At 37.2% G+C, this 23,083-nt stretch overlaps 1 long non-coding RNA gene across 1 annotated transcript; it reads left to right on the top strand.

Moving 5' to 3' along the window:
* The first annotated feature begins 2,948 nt into the window (after positions 1–2,948).
* LOC146889210 (uncharacterized) lies at positions 2,949–22,322 on the top strand. The gene is made up of 2 exons (XR_015000439.2): positions 2,949–3,027; positions 21,438–22,322. It is a non-coding gene; the product is annotated as an uncharacterized LOC146889210 (long non-coding RNA).
* Positions 22,323–23,083: the final 761 nt, after the last annotated feature.

A 23,083-nucleotide genomic window follows, 5' to 3' on the forward strand; every position in this document is an offset into this window, starting at 1 on the left:
AAATTATAGCAAGTCTGTAACCAATATCAAATTAAATGGAGAGAAACTCAAAGCACTTCCACTAAAATCATGAATAAGACAAGGCTATAACATGAGGGCCCTGCTTGTTGGGGTTTCTGTCCCACCCAGTAACCCACAGCCGGCAAGCCCCAAAGAAAATCACACACAGGACTCCATAAGATTATAAACTGATTGGCCTTTAGCTCTGGCTACTTATTAGCTCTTATAACACATATTACCCCATTATCCTTATCTACGTTAGCCACATGGCTCAGTACCTTTTCTAACTGGGCAACTCACATGTTGCTTCTTCGGTGATCTGGGCAGGACTGCGGAGGGAGCTTCCTGCTTCTCAGAATACTCCTGTTCTCCTTGTTCCACCTCTACTTCCTGTCTGGTTTTCCTGCCTATACTTCCTGCCTGACCAATCAGCATTTATTTAAAATATGATTGACAGAATACAGACAATTCTCCTGCACCATAAGGCTGTCCACTCTTTCCATAACTATTCAATATAGTACTTGAATTTCTAACTACAATAATAAAACAACTTAAGTAATACAAATTGGAAAGGAAGAAATCAAAGTATCATTACTTGCAGATGATATGATAGTATATATAAGTGACCCCAAAAATTCTACCAGGGAACCCTTATAACTGATAAACACCTTTAGTGAAGTGGTTGAATAGAAGATTAACTAAAAAAATCAGTAGCCCTTTTTTATACAATTGATAAATAGGCTGAGAAAGAAATCAGGGAAACATCACCATTTACAATAGCCACAACAACATAAAATATCTTAGGATAACTCTAACCAAACAAGTATAAGACCTTTATGACAAAAGCTCAAGTCTTTGAAGAAAGAAATTGAAGCAGATATCCAAAAATGGAAAGATCTCCCATGCCCATGGATTGGTAGGATTAACATAGTAAAAATTGCCATCTTACTAAAAACAATCTATGGATTTAATACAATCCCCATCAAAATTTCAACGTAGTTCTTTACAAACCTTGGAAGGATAATACTCAACTTCATATGGAAAGACAAAAAACCCAAGATAGCTAAAACAACACCATACAATAAAAGAACTTCTGGAGAGATCATCATCCCTGATTTCAAGTTCTAATACAGAGCTATAGTAATAAAAACTGCATAATATTAGCATAAAAGCAAACAAGTGGATCAATGGAATTGAATCAAAGAACCAGTAACAAAGTCACACACCTAAGGACACTTGACTTCTGATTTTATAATAAAGTCAGAAATATACAATGGAAAAAAAGGAACTATTTTCAAAAAATGGTGCTGGTATAACTGGATGTCTGTATGTAGAAGAATGCAAATAGATCCATATCTATCTCCCCATACAAAACTCAAGTCCAAATAGTTCAAAACCCCTGATTGAATAGAAAGTGGGGAATAGCCTTGAACACACTGATACATTGGACAGCTTCCTGGACAGAAAACCAATAGCACAGGCACTAAGATCAACTAATAAATTGAGTCTTATGAAACTGAAAAGCTTATGTAAGATGAAGGACACTGCCAATAGGACAAAATGGCAGAAGGAAAGAAGATCTTCACCAAGCCCACATCAGAAAAGGGATTAATTTCCAAACTATATAAAGAACTCAAGAAACAAGCCATCAACAAACCAAATAATCTAATTTAAAATGGAGTATAGATCTAAACAGAGAATTCTCAACAGAGGAATCTCAAATGGCTGAGAAACAAAGAAATGTTCAACATCCTTAGCCATCAGAGAAATGCAAGTCAAAATGACTTTGAGATAACTATTTTACACCTGTCAGAATGGCTAAGATAAAAAAAACACTGATGACAGCTTATGTTGGAGAGGGAACAGTCCTACACTGTTGGTAGGAGTGCAAACTGTCACTTTGGAAATCAATATGGTGGTTTGTCAGAAAATTGGGAATCCATCTACCTCAAGACCCAGCTATACCACTCCTGGGCATGTACATAAAGGATGCTCCATCCTACCACAAGGACATTTCCTCAACTGTGTTCATAGAAGCTTTATTCAAAATAACCAGAACCAGGAGATAAGCTAGATGTCCCTCCAGTAAAGAATGGCTAAAGAAAATGTGGTACATTTGCACAAGACCTCAAGTGGAGGCATTGGTACACCAATCCAGCTACCAAATCTTCAGCCTACAGTTTTTCCTGCCTACAGAGTGTTCTGGAACTGAACCCTAGCAGAATTGTCATCAAAGAGACCAGAGAGACTTCATCCAGCAACTAATGGGAGCTGATGCAGAGTCCCACAGCCAAACATTAGGCTGATCTCAGAAGTCCTGTGGAGGACGGGGTAGGAGGACCTAGAGGGATCAGAGAAACTAAGAGGACACAGTCCATGGAATCAAATGAAAGGGACTCATGGGACCTCACAGAGATCTGGGAGCCTGTAAAGGCCTAGACACAGGTGTCATTCATTGTACTATATTCATACATGAATACAATGTCTATTGATGATGTCCAAGCATCCTTCTTTAACTGAGCCCTCATAGAGTCTGCCTTCAGTCTCCTTCTAAAGGCCACCTCTACCAAAGCTGTTGAATCAAAGATTTGACTTCAGCATCAATTTTGGCAGAGACAAAAACTTACAAGCCACAATACCACAGTGTTCCTCAAATTTTATCATGCATTTAAGTTATCCATAGAACTCATTAAAGTGTACAGTGAACACTGAGTATAAGTTTTTCTAGACCTTTTACAAGGCACTAATCCGTTTGTGAGGGCAAATGACAGAATCACTTTCCCAAGTTCCCTACCTATTCAATTACCACTGGAGTTGGTAACAAGTTCCAACAAAGAAATTCTGTGAGCCATTCAGACTGTAGTAGTTTGGAAGCAGTCATGTGTCATGCATGATTCTTGGGAGTATCCCAGGGTTCAAAAGAGTATCTTTTTTGTTATTGGCATTCTAGCTAATACAGCTTCGGAGACTTTATTCATCTGAACAAATACCATGACCCGAGAAAGTCACTGTATGGATCTTCTAAAGGTAAGAGCTCTTGAGAATTTGAACAATGGGACAGAAAGTTAAAATCACTTTCAGTGACTCTGGTGCTCCTATACCCTAACCAATTTTTTTTTAAAAAATAACAGAACAACCTTTCTTCTTTGGCAAATGCCCCTAGTGACCCAACAGTATGAGCCTCATCCCCACAATTGCCTTTTCAGAAGCAGAATAGACAGATCTCTTGTCTCCACATTTTCTTTGCTTATAATATGCTTGGTATTCTATCTTTTGAGGGTGATTCCTTTGGGTTAACTCCTATTCTAATTCAAAGATACAAAGGAATAGTGGCACATAAAGCCACCAAGCACATTTAACAGCTCTGAAAGAGTCCTCTGTGTAGTAAAAGGAAAAGCAACTTCAGGATCAATGTAATCAGATGTTACAGAAAAATTTTGAGCAGGATGCTGGATAGAGGACAATTAATGTAAAAAGGATGGTGCTAAAAAGACAGGTAGGAGGATGCCAAAGAGAGTCTGCAGTTCTGAAGTAGTACTTGAACTCAGAGGAGAATCCTTATCAAAGGGGATCTTTGTGTCTTCCCTGATCATCTCAGATAACTGGCTGATGTGACTACTTAGACTGGCACAGCAGCAAGAGGTCTGGCAACTAAAGAGACTAACTAGCAAAGCAGCATCTTTGGCAGACACTGGAAGGTATATGGCAGTTTTTAAGCAAGAAGGGATGTGACAAAGCCTTGCATTTGTAGATGTGTGGCCTACATGCCACAACAATGAATATAGGGAGAGAATGGGGACAGAGAAGAACAAAGGTTCAGTGAGTACCAGTGGGGAGAGGTGGTGGGAATACAGTAAGCTAAGTATAATATGTAAGGAATCTAAGGCCCTCATGAGTGGTCCTCATAAAAGTTCGGCACTTGTTTTTATTTCTACTTGCTCCTTATTCACCTTGGACTTCTTGTTTCACTCTAACTTCTTCTGTGCTTGGGTTTCTAACATGCCAGGGAAACTCGTTAGTGTTTCTTTGCCTCTATCCCTATTGCCATCCCAGCTGGTGTCTCTTAGGACCCATGAGGCTGTCAAAAGGCATCATATGCACAGAATTAAATCACATATCAGTCCCCAAATTTCTCATGAGTGATGTTAATGATCAGCTCATTGATGGATTATAAGCAGCTGCACACTTAGTGTGTTTTTCCGGGGCTGCACAGGGAGCCCCGGCAGCTATCACTGCCTTGGATTCTGGGTTCTGTGGGTCTGGAAGGATCAATTTGTATGGTTATAGGAGACCTGTTAGAATTTCTTTCCTTCTCCTTGACAAACATAATGGTCCCTTTTTAACATCCCTGCTGATCCCCCTCCCAGCACAGGGCTCAATACCCACCACTGTAACACAGGAGATGGTAAAACAGCAGGACTATCACCTTACCCGGCAGGGCTTTTCTTGTCCTCACCATCAATTTTCTTCCAGACCCTATAATACTAGACTAAGAGAATACAAGCATACAATGCCTTCTGTAAGGACTTCAAAGGTTCTTTGTGGTGTTAAATGGAGCCTGAAATTTTCTTTCTTTCTTTCTTTCTTTCTTTCTTTCTTTCTTTCTTTCTTTCTTTCTTTCTTTCTTTCTTCCTCTTTTCCCTGTTTTTTGTGACAGGGTTTTTCTGTGGCTTTGAAACCTGTCCTGAAACTTGCTTGTAGACCAGGCTGGCCTTGAACCTACAGAGATCTACTTCTGTGATTGAAGGCATGCACCACCACTGCCTAGCCCACTGCATGAGTTTTTGTAAAGTTAGAAAAAGGTGGAGATGGTAGTGAGTTGAGAGTGAAAGAAGTGGGGCTTTGGGCTTTTGTCCTGATTGAACATGCTGTCTTGTGGGCATGAGGAGTGTGCCATGATATCTTCATGCCAAGTACCTCTCCTTGTAGATTATAGAAACACAGGAAACCTCACGGTATTTTTTTTTACATGAAGGACACTGGCAAGAGGGTGTGGGTCACAGGAGTCCTGGCTTCTGATTTCTCTGTTCTAGAGATTGAAGCAATAGTGAGAAAACCCTTTCCCATATATGTTTCAAATGCCAAGGTTATCCCTGAGCCTCAAAAGTAGTCTAGGCTTAATTGGCTCCTTCACCCAAGAGTTCAGCTGTCATTGAAACTTATAGTTGACATGAGCAGTAAGTAAGAGGTTGGCGAGTTTGTTGGCACTCTTGGACTAAGTAGAGTCTTGGGACCTGGTGAGCTGACAAAATGGTGGTAGGAGTCAATGCATGAGAATGAAGAGGAGGCCCATATTAAAGTTTTCCAGAAAATTCAGTGGTCTTTGAAGTCTACACTGGCAACTTCCATTTTGTATAAGGAGATGAACAACATTGGCTATGCTTACTGAGCTGAAAGAGAGAATTAAATCATATATTTGAAGAACATTGTCAGGTTTCCTATTATTCATATGGATGCCTTAGAAAAAGGGGTTAGAAACACACACACACACACACACACACACACACACACACAATTTGTAAGATCCCCAAATAATATTGTGTCTTGGTTATAACCATTATACACATAAGAATAAAATTTCCTATTTGGAACACACATTAAATGTTAATTGACTGATATAATATTTGAGACCCAGAGAGGTGAAGTATCTTACTGAGTTCCTACAGTGAAAGGAGGAATATACCCTTATACTTATACTGTAACTCCTGTTTCACTATCAGAATAACTTTTCACTATTGTGACCACAATAGGAAAATGGAAATTCTGTACTTTTGAGAACTTTACACTAGCTTTTATTAATTAAGATGATCAATTTACCATAAGCAAGAGTAGTGAGGGTGAAAGAAGTGGTTAACCCTCACATATAAAAATCGCATTCCCCAAGTAAATTGTATTTCTAAGAACTCCCTGTAGACTTGTAACAATGGTAATACTACTAGTATTTTTTCCCATATTTAAAATTAAGATCCTGCAACATTACATGTTTTGTGTGTCTCTGGCACATTTCCCTTTAAAAACAAATTTCTTTTTCATTTTATAAAATGCTAAGCCATACAATGGATCCTTCTGCACATTCATTTTCTTCTTGAAAACATTATTCTTTAAAACCTTGAATCCATTGGTTTATAGAAGCAAGCTTTACTGTTAATGACACTGTATCCAAGATGTTGCTAGCCAACTCTTAATTATGCTCCTTTTTGCTAGTCTTCATTTTTCTCTATCTTGTAACTATAAATAGTGTAATGTCCAACTTAACATGCCTGCTTTTAGCATGTTCTCCTAGTCAAGGTCCTGGGAATCAGCCAGTCTTTTGTAAGTTTGGTTTGGACACATACCCCAGAGTTTGTCCAAGTCTCTAATCTGCCAAACTTGCTTAACAATCTCCTAAAATTACTTTTTCTGCTGTACTCTATACCTTGGATTTCTAGAGGATCTATTCAGTTAGGTCTTTGTCTTCCAAGAGGCACTGTTATGCTGCTCTCTGAATCATATCTATCTAAACAAACTGAGCAGGCTGGTGAGCTGCCTGGGTTGTCACCATCAGAAGACAGCTTCCCCCTTCATTCATATTTCACTACATTTTTCCAACAAACATTAAGCACTTGGTTGCAGAGGAAAAGACACATTCCCTGGACTCCTGGGCTCTTGTTCTGCAAGAGTCAGTAGGCACACAACCCATAGACACACAGATAACAATGACATGGCTTGGAAATGCCAAAGTTGACAGAACTGAACAGTGCAGTATGTGCCCGCGTGTGTGTGTTAAAACTACATAAATGGGCTAGGCAGATGGCCAAGTGGGTAAAGTGTTCTCTAGCACCTAAGTAAAAGCCAGGTGTGGTGGAACATGTCAGTAACCTCAGCACTGGCTGAGTGGGGAGGGTGTGGAGACAAACATCCAGGAGAATTGTTGAGCAGTCAGTGTAGTTGGAATGGCAAGCTCCAGTTCAGTGAGAGACCCTGTCTTAAAAATAAAGTGGAAAGCAATCTAGGAAGAGACACCCAGTTAACCTCCAGCTTCCACACATGCATAGAAGGGTACCTGTACTCTCATACAGCATGAACCCCTGTGTGCATACAAATAAAACTATGCATAAAACAGAGGCATTTTCCCCTAAGGCTTTTGTTTTTTTTTTCCAGAAAACTGGGAACTGGAAAGAATATAACCTAAATAGAACTGTTAGTCAATAATAGCCTTCTAGGCTAGTGTTCCCCATCTCTTTTTAATAAAGGAAAAGACAATCCTGCAGTGATGCAGCTATATTTTAATTTTATTTAATAGACAAAGGTCTTCCCATCTTATGGATTATCAATTATTTCTTGCCTTTTTTCTACTTCTTTACCCATTTTCGCATGTTGTTTCATAACCTTTTGCTCCTTCAATTTGCTCCCCTCACTTCCTTTCTTAACTCCTAAAGAAGGAGTTGAAGAGATGGGAGAGGGGGAGAGAGGGAGAGACAAAGGGATAAAGAGAAGGAGGGAACGGAAAGAGAGGAGAAGATGGAGTTAAATAGTCTTCAACTGTGCCCCAATTATCCATAAATACTCTACAAAGAGTATAGTCTGTGTCACGCTTATGAAGAAACCATCATTTATTTATCTGTTAAACTCATAGTTACAAACTTGCTGGAAAGGAACAAATCCAGATATTCTCCAGGACCCTCCTCTTCCCAGGGTTTTCTTGCATTTAGCTTACTGTCTTTGAAATGCTTGGCTGGTGGTCACTTAAAGCTACCCATTCATACACAACTCAAACACAAAGCCTCCGTACTTGGTGTAGACTGTAGTTGATTTTTATTTATTCTTTACTTTTAGTATGCCCACCACCCAGCTTTTAAATACATACATGGAGACTTATTCTTACTTACGAATGACTGGCCTTAGCTTAGCTTGTTTCTAGTCGGATTTCCTAATTTAAATTATCCCATTTCTCTTTAACTATGTTTTTGCTTCTGGACATTTTACCTCACTTTATTCTCTATCTTGCTTCCCCTTTTAATCTGTGGTTGGCTGTGCAGCTGTGTGGCTGGCCCCTGGCATCCTCCTCTCTTTCTCCGTTTCTTGATCCTCCTTCTTTCTTTCCTTCTATTTATTCTCTCTGCATTTCAGTCCCAGCTATTTCTCTCTCTTGCCTAGATATTGGTCATTCAGCTTTTTATTAGAAGAAGCAGGGGTTTTAGACAGGCAAAGTAACACAGTTTCCCAGAGTTAAACAAATGAGACATAAAAGAATGCAACACATTTTTGCATCGTTAGAGAAATATTCCACAGCATAAGCAAATGTAACACATTTTAAAATAATATTCCTCAACAGTAGACCAAGCTAGATATTTCACATACAGTAGTGAATAAAATAGCATAGACCAAGTTTCATGGGATTTGTTTTTCTAGTTATAGAAGTAGAAACCAAAAAAAACTAGGCAAAAATATAATCTCAACAAGTGCTATGATGAATCCAATTGGTAAGATCATGCTACTATGAATGAAAAAGTCATGGACACATATTTAAAGAAGTATTGTTTAGAATAAGGTCTGGAGAAGGACAGAACATTTATTCTCAAGGACAGAGAAAAGGCTTACCACAAAAGGAAATATACTTTCACCCTTCTAGCTAGAGTTTTGCTTTTTGACATTTGTCAACTATAATCATGCTCTGTCTAAAAGTATTAATTGGAAAGTTCTGGAAATTTTAATGCATGCACTCTTCTGAGTAGGCTTATGAAACATTGCAGCATTTCTTGTTGTTCTACCTGGGATGTGAACCATCTCATTGTCAAGTTTGCTAATGCTGGATACACTACTTATCCATTAGTCACCAAGGAGTCATCTCTGTCATCAGACCAACTCTCAGTATTGCAGCAGTTTATATAAATAACCCCTATTCAACATAACCTTTATATAACAATAGCCTTAAAGTACAAGAACAGTTTAGTTGACAATTTAGATACATCAAGGATAAGCAGAATACAGCACTTTTCCTGTAAGTGAATTCATAAAAGATTCTTGACTTAATAAAGGAAGAAAGAATTGTACATTGACGTTTTTTCTGAGGTAAGATTGAACTTTCCATTTTTGAAGTTAAAAATATGGAAACAGAAATTAATGCTAGTTTTTCTGTCTCCCCTCCCAAATGCAAAAGTTACATTCCCAGTGCAGGTCAGGCACTTAGTAGAGATATTTAGGAGGCATCAAATTCAGTCTTGTACAGGTGAAATTACAGTTTATGTAGGATTTCCTTCTACATGTTTTCAGGTACTTAACAAATGTCTGGAAACATACATACTTGAAATACAAAGGAAATATTGAAGCTCTCATTTTGTAGTGTGAACAAGTAGAACAAATATGAAGAAATGAAGGTGAAGATTGTACCCAGGGTATAAATAAAGGCAGTATATGGTAGGGTGTTATAGAATAACTCAGGCTATCATACATCTTTTTGAGTATACAGGCATATAAGGCATTCTTTCATCAAACTATGTAAGCATGATGATGCTGTTGCAAAGACTTACAGGGCAGTCATAAATCCAAATGTTTCATTGCTGTTGCCAATATCACATTTTAGAATGAGTATACATGTTGCAATTTATAGTTTAGAGAATATGGTATAGCTATCTATATCCTGAAGTATCTGCCTCATGTTTATTTTGTAGGATGGATAGGTGGGTACAGAAAGTTTGTAAATAATGAAGGAGACTAGGGTTTAATATATAGTTGGCTGTTAATATATTACTGGTTTGTTATTTTTGCACTGCTGTGACCATAATAGCTAACAGAAACAGGGGAAGATATCCTTCCTTCTGCTTAAAGTTTTAGAAGGTTTCAGTCTGTGCTAATGGCTAAGATGTAGAAGAATAGCTTAGTTAATGGCCACACAAAAATGTGGAGGAAGATATTTACATCACAGCAGATAGGAGGCCGAAAACAATGCTATAACCAGAAATCAATCCATAAATCTTCAAAGACTTGCATTTATTGACCTGCTTCTGCCAGGTAGGTCTCACCTTCTAAAGAACTTACAGCTCACTCCCACTGCCCACATAAACACCACAGCACTGCAAAAACAAACACAAACAAAAGCAAATAAATAAACAAAAAACCCACAAGTATTTAGAGCAGCAGTTCTCAACCTGTGGGTAGTAACCCCTTTGAAGGTCACATATCAGATAAACTGTATGTCAAATTTTACATTATGATTCATAACAGTAGCAAAATTAGAATTATGGAGTAGCAATGAAAATAATTTTGTTTGGTGTTCACCACAACATGAGGAACTGTATTAAAGGGTCACAGCGTTATTAGGAAGGTTGAGAACCACTGATGTAGAACAGAATCCTGAAGGGTATAACTCAGATAGTAGAGTGCATCCATACCATGGGTAAGGTCCTGGATTCAATCCTCAGAATTAAATATGCACACACACACTCCACACACACCACACACGCACCTGTTATGAGCCTGTTTGCGGACATTTTCTTTTCAAACCAGAACAAATGGGTTCTAGGTCCATGGAATAAACCAATCTCAGACTAAAAATAATATAAAACAACTTGTGAACATTTCAAGCCAGCCAAACCTGGCCTTTTAGGGTGCTGAACACTATGTGGAGTATATCTAAACCCGGGGATGTGTAGGCACACCGAGTTTCCCCAGTATTTTACAGATTTTCATCTGTCAAACTTAATCATTGTTCAACTCATACTGGATGTACATGCAATTTAATCAGGTTTATGATGACTGTGTCCTCATTGAGCAGACATAAATGCTTTTTTGCCATTTTTCCTGAAATGATATAGTGTTGCAGCTATTTATATAATATTTATGTTATATTTGCTGTTATAAGTAATCTTGAGGCACTATAAAACACAGAAGTATATATATTAGCAAATATTATAGCATTTTAATGAAGGCTTCGAAGATTCATTGATTGTGATATCCAAGGGGGTTCCTGGAACTAATAACCTCTGGACACTGAGTAAAAAGTGAACGAGGAAGGAGAATTTATAGAATCATGGTATATTAGCTGTGCATCTTTCTCAAAGCCTCTTTCTGCTTGCCACTCTCCTACCCAGAGGGCTGGAAGAGTGCTGATAATAGCCAACTATTTTCAGAGTAGAGTTTTGAGGGGCAGACTCTTTAATCAGTCAGGAAAAGCAAGGATGCTTTTTTTCTTAGTGCTGAGAGGAGCAGGAGTTGAATGTGGTAAGCCTGAGAGGGGACTGCAGTGCCATGACCGAGAAACAGTTTGACAGTTCCAAGGTCTACAGCTGGATAATCAAGGCACAGAGAAAAAAGTAAACTGCAGACCCATGAGAGGGCTCTGCAGACAGAGGTGCTTACTCCCAAGTCTGATGACCTGATTATCCTAAGAGTTTATGAGATGGCTGGAGAGAACCAAAAGTTGTCCTTTGACCTCCACAGGTATGCTGAGGTACACATGTGCCTACATTCACACACATACAGATAAAGAGATTGAAGTAGATGATAGGTAGATATTTTCATAAATAAAACAATTGTAACAAATAAATATTTCTAATGTCAGTGAATAGAAAAGTCAGGAATAAAATTTAAGGGTTTAGGGCAGTTATATTAAATGAGGTCTTGAGGTTGGGGAATTCTTTTTCTTTGGTCACCTGCCATGTAGTGTATGGGTGAATTGACTCAGAATAATGTCATGGGGTTGAAAACTCCCTCGTTTTCTCAGCAAGAATGTGTGCCTTTTTTTGAGTTAGGAGGTTGGTTCTCATGAATAGCATGATAAGGCAACAGCTTCTACCACTGCCTCTCCTCTTTCTTCCAGCACACAGGTGACATGGTGCCAGAGAGAGGGACATATGAAGGCTAGGTTTAGCCAAGGGAAGAAAAAGCCACTTAATCACTGTGTGGTTAAGGTTAATAGAAAAGAAGGCAACACTGCCAATAGTTCTTGAACTATTAATAGGCACAGCAAGATGTTTGAACACTTAGTGGAGTGGATATGATGTAATCTGAGAGGCAATAGTGTTCAGTGATAAAATGTTTGAGGATTTACAAACACACAGATTGAAATCTAATCTCATATCTGCCATTCTAGTTGTGTGATCCTGGGTGAGTTACTCTACTTTCCTGTAGCTCAATTGCCACAGATAGAGAACAAATTTAATAAATTATTATTGGACCACTTTAGTGAGGTTATAGATAAACTACTTATCACTGTACCAGGCATTAAAGTAAATGTATATGAGTGGTGATTTTTATTTGGGAACAAAGATTGGTGGAGTCTCCCATCTAAATTGTCTCCCTAGGTGCTTACAGTCTATAGGGCTTGGGTTGGTGCTTAATAATGCAGAAAGGTTGTGAGGTGGAAATTAACATTGCAATGATTGAATTCAGGGTGCATTACTGATACAAAAGACTCCTGCAGTGAACTCAACAATGAAAAGGATTCACACTGTTGTATAACCTGTTCTAGGAAAGTTCTAGAAATGTTCTGGATTATTCAGATGTTGACCTAGGATTGGACTTTTCAGTGATTGGTGGAGCAGCCACACACTGGCAGATCCAGAGGGTAAATGCAAACTTTTTTCTAAAAAGTACTGAAGATCTAGATGAAAAGAGGACAAATGAACAAATCTTAGAGAGCTGTGGGAAGACAGAAAAAGAATCCATGCCAAAACAAACTTATAGGGATCTGGTCTAGAAAGAGTGGGCACCCAGAGCAGCAACCCTGTTGGGGGAATTCTAGTTGGTTGACATAAAGCAGACTTGAAGACTAACCTTTGGTTTTATTGAAAGCCTGCTAAGTAGTGGCTTGGGTTGGTATAGGCTTGGGGTGACAGTTTTAATAATTTTATTAAATAAAATTTAATAATTTTATATAATTTTATATAATTTCTGTTATGAGAGGAAATACAGAGGTAAAGGTATGAAGCAATTTGTCTTATGACACTCAGCTGATCACTCAAAAAGATAGAAAGGTGGAAATGAATAAATTGACACCTTATGTAAGACAAATCACCATAAGTAAAAGAACATTAGTAGTTAGATTATTTTCTCAGAGAATTAGAATTGGAATAATAAAGAATGCATTATAGTTTAATGGCTAAGAAATGTTTACTGGAGTCAGACAATTTATCAGCTGTGTGGTCTGGAGCAAATTACTTAACCATTCAGTGCTGCAGGTTTCTCATCTGTAAACTGAACCAACAATAGTGTACTTACCCTCAGTATCTTTAGTGAGACTTGTTCCAGGCTGCCTTGCAAAAAATCCCAATCTACAGATGTGCAAGTCCCTGATTTAAAATAGTAGAGTATTTGCACAGAACCTGCACACATGCTCCTATATACATTAGCACTTGCATGGAACTTCTTACATGATTTTCTGGAGGGAGAAAAGAAATTTTAAAAAATGATATAATGATGTTCTAATTTCAAAAATAAAAAAATGTAAAAGTTGTTTCTACAATAGTTATTAATACTTAATACAATACAAATGTTATTACTTGCTATGTTCTGTTGTTTATGGACTAATAACAAGAAAATGGACATATTCATACTCAGTACAAATGCAAATTTGTAGATGGAGACTGCACTTTCGTTTCCTATCTGCCCAGGCCCAGAATGATCAAACAGAAACTATATTAATTACAATACTCTTTGGCCAGTGGCTCAGATATACTCCTAGCTAGCTCTTACATCTTAAAGTAACTAATTTCTATTATATATATTTTACCACAAGGTTTGTGATTTGTTACCACACATCTTGCTTTTGGGGCTGCTACATGGCATCTGCTTGTCTCTACCTTCTTTCTCCCCTCACTCAGTTTAGCTTTCCTGCCTAAGTTTTAGTCTTAGATTTATTCTTCCCTGCCATATGTCAAAGCAGCTTCTTTATTAACCAATGGTAATAAAACATATTCACAGCATGCATAGGGCAATCCCATATCATTTCACCTTTTGTGTCTAAAGAAAGGAAGGTTCTTAACTTAAACATAGTAAAATTACATATAACAAAACAGTTACCAAGCAAGAATTACAGTTACAATATTTAGCCTATTTGCATTATGCAAAAATTAAAGAAAATATTCTATCATCTATATCTCTTTGTGAGGCTAAAGTTTCATATCTAGTTTATCTTTTATAATACTAAGAAAAACCATAACTATAACTGTGTCTTCAACTCCATCAAAAATCTCCGAAGAATATAATATTACCTAAGTAAACAGGAAGTACATAGTAAGCAACTTCCAAAACTCTAGAATTGACAGAGACATCTCACTGCCTGGACAGTCACCCAAATTTCATCTGTAATATTCGGGTATCTATCTTTAGCCTACAGACCCATAGTATCTGGCAGACTTTTGCATGAAGCAGGAAATTTGAAAGACTATTTGCCTATATTGGCAGTTTGTCAGTTACTTTCTTCTGTGTTCAGCAGAATGTCTGGCAGACTCTTTCATAAAGAAAGAACCCTGAAGGACTGTCTCACTTATTTTGTTGAGTTCAATGATCATTTTTCTGTGGGTCCTGCATGTCCAGTTTATACAGAATACTGTCAAACAGTCTAGGCAAGGACAGTTTCTTGCCCAAATGGCTAGCCTTGTCACATTGAAAGCGAATTCCATAATGAAGTGCTTCAATGTCCATCAACTTCTCTGAAGTAATTGGGTCTTCCAGAAGCAGACACGTCTCACTGTTGAGAAAAGTCTATCTTCTTAAAACCTTTTAAATGCCATATTCTGTAGGTCTTTGAAGTGTTGAAGATTATCTAACTTAAACATATCTCTGTATATCTAGAAAACCTACCTAACATGACTACAGGTTTGACTATTATAAATGACTATCTATTAATCTGTAATTTTAAATTATACATTACATTTTAAATGACATGTGTAAACATAACACTGTAAACAAGAGTAGAAACATAAATATAACAAAACTGACCTTGAATTTGTATCAATAAACCAAAGTCCATACCAATGTAAAGTATCATTTCTGTAACATATCACCCCTTTCTAGAAAGAGATTTACTGTGACCATTAACCACTTATAATCAACTCCCTTTAAATGAAAACAAACATTTATAAACAATCATTTTGGGAATTTGGGCATTGTTTTTTCCAAATTGCTTTCTGCTGTTTGTTGGGCAAAATATTTTTAGGGTTTATAGAGGCCTTTTGGGGGGGGGTCTTGTTACATCAAACCACATTAACCTGAAAGGAATCCGAAGGTTCTCAACTACTGTGGAAACAAAAGCAGAACCTTGATGGAGGAGGGTTAACTATCTATGTGTTACTTTCATTGGTTCATAAAGAAACTGCCTTGGCTTTTGATAGGACAGCAGCTTAGATAGGTGGAGTAGACAGAACAGAATGCTGGGAGGAAGAAGGCAATGAGGCAGTCGCCATGACTCTCCTCTCTGAGATGGACTCCGGTTAGACTCATCCCGGTAAGCCACAGTCAAGTGGCAATACGCATTAATAGAAATGGGTTGAATCAATATGTAAGAGCTAGCCAATAAGAGGTTATAACTAATGGGCCAAGCAGTGTTTAAAATGAATACAGTTTCCGTGTAATTATTTTGGGTAAAGCTAGCCGGGAGGCAGGCGGCGGGAAGAGGCCTGCCGTTCCCTTCTACAGAACCTCTTTTCCAAAGCAACATATTTAGACTCAAATTTTGATGTGAAGATATCTTTAAAGTATACATGTTGGTTTAGCTTAGCAACACCCAGAATCAAATGTTTTTCAGCAGTTAACTTATTAACAGTCAAAATTCAAAGAAAACACAATAATATAGATAATCCATACTCTCTGTGTATATTCCATATTTATGTGGCTTATTTTTTTACTTTATTACTTTTTAATATGTATTATCTTTATTCCTTTAATCTATGGCTGTCTTTACTCTTTCTTCTTCTTTCTTCTCTCTTTCTCCTAAGCCCATGTATATCCAGCACTGTGACTCATTCAGAAGTCTTTTTTGTTTGAACCTGTCTTATTGGGTATCTTTAATCATTTTATCACCAGGAGAGGTTTTTTTTTTAAAAAAAATGCTAACCAACCATGGCTAGGACTAATGCTGTGGCTTTGTCTGTTTGCTCCACCCCTTCCAACATTATGTCAGTATGTTCACCACCTCTGTGAGAGATGTTCACCACTTCAGCTCTAGGGAAGTAGCAGGTCCATGTTGCAATTAAGCAATTTCTAATACGTTGCTTATAAACCTCATTTACGTGCTCTGTAGAAAGAACTACAGTCATGCATGCCACCAGTATAAACCAAAGAGCAATCTCTTAAAGAAGCCATGCCTCTGTTTGTGGCCAGCAAACAGTATATCTGAAAAAAGTGTGACTAAAAAGAAAATTCAATTGACTCCTGTTTTTGTGCATCTAGAAGCCCTTTTTAGCTTTCTTAGGCTTTATGTGAATGCATGATTCTGAACGTTGGGTGCCAATATGTGGATGGAGATTGCACTTTCGTTTTCTGGCTGTCCAGATCCAAATAATCACACAGAAACCATATTAATTACAACACTGTTTGGCCAATAGCTCATTTGTATTCCTAGCTAGCTCTTACATCTTAAATTAACCTATTTCTATTATTTAATATTTTGCAATGAGGCTTGTGGTTTATTACCTTACATCTTGCTTCTTGGGTAGCTACATGGTATCTGCCTAACACTGCCTTCTTTCTCTCCGCATTTAGTTTAGTTTTCCTGCCTACCTATAGTCTTCCTTGTCATAGGCCAAAGCAGTTTCTTTATTAACCAATGGTTAAAAAAACCATATTCACAGTTTACAGAAAGAATCATATTCATTACAGATGCAGTTATTCATCCAAATAACATCAGCACATATTTCATTGAATCCATAGATATAAAACTTGGGGAAATAGTACTGGTTGTACCTACTGCTTAGAGATGTTCTATGACTTAGTTAATATAAATAAGGCACTTATGAAAGTGTCTGGCTCATAATATGCACTATTTAATTGCAAACTATAAATGACATTATTATTAATAATTAGGATTATAGAGATTAAGTTAACTAACATATATAAAGCACATTTTGGGATGCCTTCACATTATAAACACTACCTCATTATAAATAAAACACTGAGAATTAAATTAATATAGAACTCAGAAGTAATGAACCAATCTTACAAAACCATGGTAGACTACCTTCCTTTTAGACATTTGGGAGAGACTGGTTGGTCAAAAAGAGTTCTTTATAAAACATACTTTTAGTTTTAAAAGCTATTTAACACATATTTTATTTTACCTTTTTGTGTTGAGGTTTAATTCAACGACTTTGTGAAAGCCACACAAGTTCTCTATCTCTGAGCAAAATCCTCAACTGTGAATGTACCTTTTTAATTGCCAAATAAATAGAGTGTCCTAGGATGTACATTGTTTCCATCACTGAAAGTAGTAAAGGACCTAGTACAAATTAATTACTTAGCGAGATTGTTCTATAGAGGATTAACAAATAATCAAGATGGTATCTAATATAGATATTTTTTAGTGTCTCTAGTCTAAAGATAAGGAAATTGTGTTGCTTAAGATAATGTAGCTACTAAGTAGCAGAGGTCCCATGCATCTCTGTGGCATCTTCCCATGACATATACTAGATTCAGTGTTCCATACTGTAATGTGCAATCACCAGAATTTGATTTCTTCAAGGAAGGAGAAAGGGAGATGATAGTCAGTACTAGATTTTGAGCTATTAAATTAAAAAGCAGAATGATGTATAAAAGAATACAATGGCTCTAATGGGATCACTTAAGTCAAACTTTATGACCCAATATTTTTTTTGAGACAGCCTTAAGAATTAGACTTTGACACATGAGTCCCATACTGCATGAGTTCTTATTTTCTTGAGCTCACAAGGGACTTCAGGATCAGAGATAGCCCCAGAGCTCCTAATTTGTAAATGCTTTGCCCACATGAGATATTTAGACCTATCCTAGGCTGAAGGGGGATACTTGATTTTGCTCATTACCATGGGCTCTATTTATGTCATGGGTTTAATTTAACATTAGTGATGTGTTCTGACAGGAAGAGAAAAGAGACTCTTGGCATGTGGAACCATTTGGAAACAGGAGTGAAGAAATCATATTTACTGACACAGGAAACAATATTACTTGCCTGGAAGAAAGAATTTAAGATAGACAGTAACAGGAACTGAAGGAAATTCAGTAAGGAGGGCTTATTAAAAGAGGGATTTGACACATAGCAAATTTGAACTTCCTATGAGAAGTTATTGAATATCTGAATAGGAGAATTATATGCAAATACCCCAGGAATATTTTTCTTACTTCTATGTCCTGAACTGGAAGAAGTAAGACAGAGGTCAAAAAGGCTTGAAGATAGGGATTTCTCTGAAAGACAATAAAGCATTCCCTTTTGGATACAACTGCATGGGAAGAAAATCAAAGCCACAGGAAAAAGACTGGAAATAAGGGATAACAAGAAAGTAAATGGTTGATATCAAAAAGGCTTGCTGGTCTATTTTACTGTTTGAAATGAGACCTCTGCCTAGAACCAACTTTTTACTTTTCTTTATTTGCCTCACACTCATTCTTCTAGACAGAATCCATTCTCCACAAAGGTTCTGTGATCTCTCAGACCAACTTAAAATGATTAGCTCATGTATATGTTTTCTGTACTATGTTGTGGGAGCTCAATCTGTTTAGTCAACGGAAGACTTGCCTTGGGTTTGGTTTTCTCTGATATGTGACCTGATAAGAACTGAAGTGAGGGGGAGCTCTTTGTCACTTGAACATGGAAGACTTCGTGACCACCATTTGTTGACCTGGTCCATAGATTTCTCCATCTTTCCATGGTGGACAAAAAGGCAATGGTGTCACTTTCCACTATATTTGTGAGTGTGTGTGTTCCCTATTTCACCCCTTAATAAATAAGTTTTCTTCCCAGGCATTTGTGGATTTTTTGCAATACATCTACATGGAGAATTTCTTCCCTTCCTCTGGACTTTCCATCCTCTTTCCCCCTCTTTATCCTCATTTTCTTCCCTTCCCTCCTCTTTATCCCCTCTCTCATTTTTTCTCTAACTATTTTTGAAGACTCAATACAATCTAAGGAAAACCAAAGAATAATTGAAGACAAGTCTTTCCTTTGACTGACTACTCCATATCTGGAAAGTGATTCAGTTTCTTATGTGGTGCTATTTTAAAGACCATCAGAGAAAATGAAATCCAGTGTTGCTAACATAGAGAGTATGGTATAATAAATAATGCATTTTGGCTAGGATTTCCCTGAATTATAGGTCTGCCTTTGCTATGCTAATTAAAGAGGCAAAGTTTGTAGGATACAGAGTGGTTGCCAAAATACCTAGCAATATAATTAGAAAATTGGAGCTAAAAGGAAACCTTTCATGGAAGTTGGGAAGGCTATAGACTGAATGAAATTGTGTGGCCAATGATTTAACTAATTATGCCTGTGCAATGGAGCTTGATACTGAACATATTAATGTATTGAAAAGGTGATGTGCCTGGATTCCACAGAGTGTTAGAGATTTTGTATCACTCTCATCCTCAAGACCTTGCCTTACATATGTCTTCATGTGATTGTTCATTTGTGTAATTCCCAATAATGTGGTAAGCATCAGTATAACCAATAACAAAGAATTAAACCTCGAAAGGATTATGGGATCCCTGGAATTTGGAGCCGACTAGGAAGAAGTGTGGGAGGGTTGGGATTACTTACATTTGTAACCAACATTTGAAGAGGTGGGAGTTTTGTGGGAGTGAGCCATCAACTTGTGAGACTCTCCACTAACTTCAGGTATTAAGTGTCCAAACCAACAACTTCGTCTTTATCTTGAGGAATTGGCAGTAATTCTATACACCTAACTTCAGGATGGAATGGATAATCATAGTAAACCAAGCCAGTACCAGACAAATAATATAAGAAATGTAAGGAAGAGTTGAAAATAATGTATTATGAAGCATTGGCTTAGCAACAGAGCAAGTACTAAAGAGAAATACCAACAATTTATGAAATGGGGATGATTATTCTAGCCTATAATGCAATTTCAAGGATCTTTAAATGTGTGAGAGTCAGGTAGAAAAGGTTTCAGAATGGTGTAACATGAGAATTGATTGATTGATCATTGCTGCATTTGAAGTTGGGATAGAAGAAACCATTAGCTAAGGTATGAAGGTAACTTTGAAGTATGAGAAAAGGAGTAGTCTGCTAACACAGTGAGCTCCATTCCAGCCTTATATTAAATTTATGGTAATTTCTAATAGAATCCCCAGAAAATTAATACAGAGTCATATTTTCTTCACTTTCCACCATTATCCATATTGGCCTGTCTTGTGTTCTGATAGGTTACAGAATATTATTTTGGTTTTCCTACATTTATTGAGACTTGCCTTGTGTCCTAAAATGAGGTCTGTTTTGGAGAAGAATAAATAGTCTTTAGTGTTTGGGTGGAATATTTTGTACATCTGTTAGGTACACTTCGTTTATGATGTCATTAAATTTCAATACTTCTCTGTCTTCTTTTTGTTCACTCGTGTGGGAGGTCCTTCTGTCTATGTGTTGCCTTTATTGGTTAATAAATAAAGAAACTGGCTTGACCTATAGCATGGGAGAAGGAAAGTGGGGTTAGAAAGACAACATGGAGCAGCCACTGGAGATAGACATGCTGAAATGTTGCTGGTAGGTCATGACCTCATGGTTATGCACAGATTGATGGAGATGGGTTAAATGAAGATATAGGAGTTAGCCAATAAGAAGCTAGAGCTAATGGGCCAAGCAGTGATTTAATTAATACATTTTCTGTGTGATTATTTCAGGTCTAAGATAGCCGGGTGGCCAGGAACCAAGAAGAAGCCAGCTGTTACAAATTGGTGCCAACATGGTAGACTAAATCCACTTAAAAACCTGAGAGCTTAATTCTAGACACAAAAATACAATTTAACATAGCTTCTTGCTGTTTTCTTGCAGAATGCTGCAGCTCCTTTAAGAGAGGTTTTCCTGATTCAGCGGTAGCAAAAAATAAAAAAAAAAGTTATTTTAAAATGCTGGCTTTCTGGGCCCACATGAATTCTAACTCTTTCAGGCAGGAAGTCTGGATAAATGTACGTAGGCTTGGAACAGAGAAGAAAAAGAGTATAGAGAATCATAAAAGGAAGTTAATGGTCTAAAAAAAGGGTAAAGCCTTTAAAGAAACAGAGTAAAGATAGTCATAGATTAAAAGGAGTAGAGAACAATAAGTCACATAAAGATGGACTATACACAGAGAGTCTGGATTATGTATATTATTGTGTTTTCTTTGAATTTTTGATTATGAATGAGCTAAGTACAAAGAGACATTTCACTGTATGGTCTGCTAAACTAAACCAGCATGTGTATTATAAAGGAATCATGATTTCCAAATTTGGGTCTAAGGATATGTTGCTTTGGATAAGAGGTTCTTCTCTTGTTTCCACAGAAGATGAGAACCTGTGGATTGCTTCCAGATTGGTGTGATTTGATGGAACAAGACCCCCCTTGACGGTTGCTATAAACACCCCCAAAAAGAAAATTGTTAGATGAAATGGACATGTAGGATTGACAGAGAAATGACTGCTGAATTTGCCTAAAGGTGAGATGATCCTTCAGGGTTCCTGCTTCATGAAAGAGTTTGCGAAACATTCTGCAGGAAACAGAAGAAAGCGAGTGGCAAACTATCAATATAGGCAAAATTGTCTTTGAAATTTCCTGCTTCATGGAAAAGTCTGCTGGATACTATGGACTTGTAGGCTGAAGATGGATGCTCCAATAGTACAAAAGAACTTTGGGTGACTGTCCAGGCAGTGAGATGTCTCTGTCAATTCTAGAGTTTTGGAAGTTGCTTATAATATACTTCCTGTTTATTTAGGTAATATATCCTTCTGGAGTCTTTGATGGAGCTGAAAAGTAGACAGTAATAATATAGTTTTCCTTAGTTATGATAAGAGATAAAGTAGATATAAATATTTTAAATGTAATTATTGCTTGATAAATGTTTTTATTTGTAATTTTACTATGTTAAAGTTAAAACCTTCCTTTTTTATTTAAACAAAGAAGGGGAAATGGTGTAGGAGGGCATTCTGTCTATGTGTTGCTTTTATTGGTTAATAAATAAAGAAACTGACTTGGCCTATAGCATGGGAGGAGAAAGATGGGGTTAGAAAGACACCATGAAACCACCACTGGAGATAGACATGCTGAAATGTTGCAGGTAGGCAACAACCTCATAGTTATGGACAGATTAATGGAGATGGGTTAAATGAAGATGTAGGAGTTAGCCAATGAAAAGCTAGAATTAATGGGCCAAGCAGTGACTTAATTAATACAGTTTCTGTGTGATTATTTCTGGTCTAAGCTACTCAGGGGGCTGGGAACCAACAAAAAACCTGCTGTTACAGTTCACATGACCTGCAATCAACAACAAGCTGTCCTTTCATTTCCAGGTGCTTGAGATGGCATACATGTGTGTGCAAACACACACACACACACACACACACACACACACACACACACACACTAAGCTATTCTCTTTCAGGTGCTTGAGATGGCATACAGGCAAATGCAAATAGACACACATGTGCACGCACACAGACACACACACAATGTACATCAAGCTGTCATCTCACTTCCAGGTGCTTAACATGGCATACATGTATATGGAAACACACACACACACACACACACACACACACACACACACACACACCAAGATATCCTCTCACTTCCAGGTGACTGAGATAGCATACATGTTTATGCAAATATACACACAATTCAAATGTAAAAATTATTTTAGATTTATGATTTTAAATATTTTCAAAGAAAACTCCAAACTTGGTTATCTTCAGTAGTGAGTGAATCCTATTATGTATTCAAAGAAAAATAAATACTAATTCTTCACAAATTTTTCAAAAATCAAGGGATAGAAACACATTTCAATTCATTTTATAGGTTCAATGTTACCTTGATATAAGAATCTGACAGTCATAACAAGGAAACTGTAAATCAATATTCCTTATAAATATGGTGTAAAACATGTTGTATAACAGTTTCCTCTGAGAGTGAATCATTCCATCCTGTAGGGGAGTT

The sequence above is a fragment of the Myodes glareolus genome, chromosome X (assembly GCF_982192425.1).
Source record: "Myodes glareolus chromosome X, mMyoGla1.1, whole genome shotgun sequence".
In the NCBI taxonomy this organism is placed as follows: Eukaryota; Metazoa; Chordata; class Mammalia; order Rodentia; family Cricetidae; genus Myodes; species Myodes glareolus.